General features: G+C 48.7%; 1 non-coding gene across 1 annotated transcript; it reads right to left on the reverse strand.

The window, feature by feature from the left end:
- Window positions 1-4,325: 4,325 nt before the first annotated feature.
- On the reverse strand, window positions 4,326-4,428 carry LOC112611241. The gene has a single exon (XR_003116607.1). It is a non-coding gene; the product is annotated as a U6 spliceosomal RNA (small nuclear RNA).
- Between the last annotated feature and the right edge of the window lie 208 nt (window positions 4,429-4,636).

The raw sequence follows: 4,636 nt of genomic DNA on the forward strand, positions 1-4,636 counted from the left end.
CATTCAGTGTCCATAAGCAAGACGACACCTTCACTGTGGGTTTTCCGGCTAGAGAAAGCGGTCCAGCTTGGGGACATAGTTTGCTAGTACATCAATCATTAAGAAAGTCATGTGTGTTTAAAACATACTGAATTTTATTTTCTTTGGAATTTTTTTGTATGTTTTACTTAATATTACGTTAGGATACAGTATAACACAACCTGGATTTGAATCCTGGCTTGGCCATTTACAAGTCAGCCAGCTAACCTTGGACAAGCAGCTTGATTTCCTCATCTGTGAAATAGGAATGACTATTATTTTTTAAACACTTTTTTTTTTTTGAGAAAGGGTCTCGCTCTGTTGCCCAGGCTGCAGTGCAGTGGTGCCATCTCAGCTCATGGCAACCTCTGCCTCTCAGGCTCCGGCGATTGAAATAGAAGAATTCCACGTGTCTCAAAGGGTTGTTGTGAAGGTAAGGGCCAGCCGCACAGCGCCCCTAGTGTTCTGTTTGGCACATGGTGGGTGCTCAGTGCGCGGTAATGAGGAGATAAGGAATAGCTTTGTTCTCATCTGGCTCTGCCTCTCCCAGTGGCAGGCGCTGCACCCATTCTCAACATTGCCTTGGGCCAGGGCCCCCAACTTCTCCAGCTCCTGGGCAGCTGGTGTATCCCACCGGCTAAAGGATGAATGTATAGCTTTTGGCCGATCACCTCTCCATGAGCGTTCTAGCTCATCTTCTAGCTGAAGCTATCTCCCTACTGGGCACAGTAGCTCACGCCTGTAATCCCAGCACTTTGGGAGGCCAAGGCAGGCAGATCACTTGAGGCCAGCCGTTCGAAACCAGTCTGGGCAACATGGTGAAAACCCGTCTCTAGTAAAAATACAAACATTAGCTGGGCATGGTGGCGCACACCTATCATCCCAGCTACTCAGAGGCTGAGGCATGAGAATTGCTTGAATCTGGGAGGCAGAGGTTGCAGAGAACTGAGATCTCACCACTGCACTCCAGCCTGGGTGACAGAGTGAGACTGCATCCCAAAGGAAAAAAAAAAGTCTCCGTCTTAGGGCAGTCTGGTTTCTCTGGAGGTTCATTCGCTCCCTGCAGGCTCCTCTCACTGGCTTTCTGCCTGCCAGTCTCACCTGCTTCCCTGCATGAACTGCTCTAAGGAAAGGTCAATGTTCTATTTGTTGTCCTGGGTGGTGGTGACTCTGGTGTTGACTTTCTAATACAGAGATGATAGACTTCATAATATTTTTAATAAGTGAAAAACCAAAGTAGCAATATCGAGGGTTGCCTGGAAAAGAGCTGGGCTGAAAAGGAGATGTTAGGAGGCTCCTGCGGGATCCAGGCAAGAAGTGGTGAGGGTCTGGACTTGGGCACTGGCAGAGAGAATGGAGAGGTGGGGAGGGCATCCTCACACCCCAAGGTGGTGGAAACTAAGGGCTTTGGCACCTGCTGTTGCACTGAATGCATACGATGGAACTGTCCAGAACTCCAGTGACCCCTGGGTTTCCTTTAGCAGACTGCATAGTCTGCGGTGGGTGGGGCAGCAGGGGAATGGGTTGAAAGGGATGATACCTTTTGTTTAGGATGAGTTGAATTTGGCGTGCTTGTGGGAACATCCAAGTGGAGTGTCCGGTAGTCAATCAATACGGGGACTGTAGCTCAGCAGAGTCAGGAGCAGCTGTCTTCAAAAAATGCTCGCCTGCTAAAGATGGATCCAAGTACAGTCATCCATTGCTTAACGATGGCAATGTGTTCTGAGAAGGGCATTGTTAGGGGATTGCGTCATTATGCGCACATCACAGAGTCCTTTACACAAACTGGATGGCATAGCCTGCTGCACACCTGGGCTATGTGATCTGGCCTATTGCTCCTAGGTTACAATCCTGTACGGCAGGTTACTGTACTGAATCCGGTAGGCAACTGTCACACGAATCACTAGGCAACAGGAATTTTTCAGTTCTGTGGTAATCTTACAGGACCAGCATCCTATATGTGGCCCGCTGTTGACTGAAACACCGTCATGATTGTTGTTACTTCCTCTTCTACTTGACTGGAGGGGCCAGAATCTCCCCCTCAACCGGGTAATTTTGCAGACTGAGTCACTGGATGGCCTTTCTCCCACGGTCCTTCTTTCTTTACCGAAGCACAGAGTTTAATGATCTTTTCAGGCTCCTTTTCCCTCGGTTATAATGTGGAACTGCTCAGCCTGATACTTAAGAAGCTCATATCCCATTTAAACCTTATTAGAAATCTAATTCCTCCACTAGAAAATGACAGTGCAATAACTTCAGCTTCCTATGCTAAGTGGGGGAAAGAGGCATCAAAAGCCACAAGTAAACAGGAAAGGCAGAGAGAATGAAAGCAAACCTAATATTTATTCCCGGCCCTGGGGCCTCGTTCACAGCTTCAGGGAGGCGCCTCTGCTCTTTGGGCACACCTCCGGGACTCTCCCCTAGTGTCTGCTAGTGGAAAAGACATGCGGGGGAGAGAGGTGTCCTCCCATCACCTCCCTGGCCCAGTGGCCAGCCTATGAGGAAACAGAGACCAGGGAGGTGATAGTGCCTGGCTGGGGTGATGGAGCTGTACAGAGAGCCAGGGCAGGGCTGGGGGTAGCGACAGAGGCACCCGGGTGCGTAATGTGAGGAGCTGCTCCGCCTGCCCTTGCACAACCCTTAGAGTCACCTCAAATCTCAGACTCTAGACACTTTTCTTGCTTCAACCACCCCAGACCGCGGTCACAGACTGAGGATAAAATCCCAGGTATCTTGATGCTGGAGCCTGTGTTCTTCTTTGCTGTTCCACACTTTGTGGATTATTTCAAACTCATCTTTCACAACTGGGCTCCAATTTCCCTTCCATGAGGCTGCCCGCCATTTACAGGTTCCAGAGGCCTCTCGCCCCCACCAACCTTTCCCTGGCACTTGGTTCATACTTACCTTAAAGTATTGATCCCGTTAAGGCTTATGTGCCTGTTTCTTCTCCCAACTCTATCCCAGGATAGTCTTTATAACACAGAACTCAGGATATGTCACACATTTAATAAATACTAGTGAAACAGTGAATGAATGAATGAATGAATGAATGGCCCTGTGATTTGCCGTTCAGAATGCAGAGGTGTGGTCTGGGAACGGTGTGCTGTGGACACAGCTGGTCACAGGGGTCGGGTCCCTGGATGCTTCCTCTCTTTCTACTCTTTCCTCCCCACCCACATGCAGACCTCCTTCCAGTCTGCAGAGCTGGGCCCTTCTCAGGACTCAACTCTAGCTGGGAGGAGTCTTTCCTGAGTGCAGCCCCGGGCACTGAGTCCCGTGCTCGATTGCCCTCCCTTGTTCCTTACTCCACTTCCCTGTTCCTTCCAATCCTGGTACCTGGCCCACCATCTGCCTCTCAAGCCGTTTCCATCACAGAGAAGGGATGTCCCCCGACACCTCTCTTCCAGGAGGGCCCCAGGTGGTTCTGAGCACTGCAGGTGCCCAGCAAGGAAGCGGGTGAAGCTGACTTACATCATCTACTGCTGTGCCCCATAAACCTCATACTTTACTGCTTTTTCTAAGACTTTTAGATTCAAGGGTGCAACCTGGATGTGCAAGTGTCTTACATGGATATGTTGCAAAATGCTGGGGTTCAAGCTTCTATTGAGTCCGCCACCCAAATAGTGAACATAGTACCTGAAAGGCAGATTTTCAACCCTTGCCCCCTCCCTCCCTCCTCTCTTTTGGAGTCCCTGGTATCTACTGTTTCCATCTTTATGTTCATGCGTTCTCTTTGTTTAGCTCCTATTTATAAGTGAGAACATGTAGTATTTGATTTTCTGTTTCTGTATTAATTCATTTAGGAAAATGGCCCCCAGCTGTATCCATGCTGTTCCAAAGGACATGATTTCAAGGCTGGGCACAGTGGCTCACGCCTGTAATCCCAGCACTTTGGGAGGCTGAGGCGGGCAGATCACCTGAGCTCAGGAGTTTGAGACCAGCCTGGCCAACGTGGTGAAACCCCATTTCTACTAAAACTACAACAACAACGAAAAAAATTAGATGGGTGTGGTGGCACGTGCCTATAATCCCAGCTACTCAGGAGGTTGAGGCAGGGGAATTGCTTGAACCCAGGAGGTGGAGGTTGCAGTGAGCCGAGATCGTGCCACTATAGTCTCACCTAGGTGACTTCGTCTCAACAAACAAACAAAAGAACATGATTTCATTCTTTTTAATAGCTGTGTAGAATTTCATAGTATATATGCACCATGTTACCTTTATCCAATCCACCATTGGTGTGCACCTAGGTTGGTTCCATGTCTTTGCTAATGTGAATAGTTCCACCAGACATCGGCTGTGGCGTGTTTATCACAGCTTTACTGCTTTTGTTTCTATGTATTTATTTAAGGGGCCATGCTAATCTTCTCCGTATCATTCCAATTTTAGTATATGTGCAGCCAAAGCAAGCGCAGCTTTACTGCCTTGGAGCCTACTTTTAGCATCTGTATGTAGACCCGTTTCCCCAAGCGTTCCTTTCCTGAGTCTCTCCTGTGGTCCTGATGATGAAGTGAACCCTGGGGACAAAGCCTCACCAAGTCCTAAGAAATATTACTACCTGCTTGTTTGGGTCTCATGTTTCTTTTTTTTTTTTTGTTTTGAGACGGAGTCTCGCGCTGTG

The sequence above is a fragment of the Theropithecus gelada genome, chromosome 17 (assembly GCF_003255815.1).
Source record: "Theropithecus gelada isolate Dixy chromosome 17, Tgel_1.0, whole genome shotgun sequence".
NCBI lineage: Eukaryota > Metazoa > Chordata > Mammalia > Primates > Cercopithecidae > Theropithecus > Theropithecus gelada.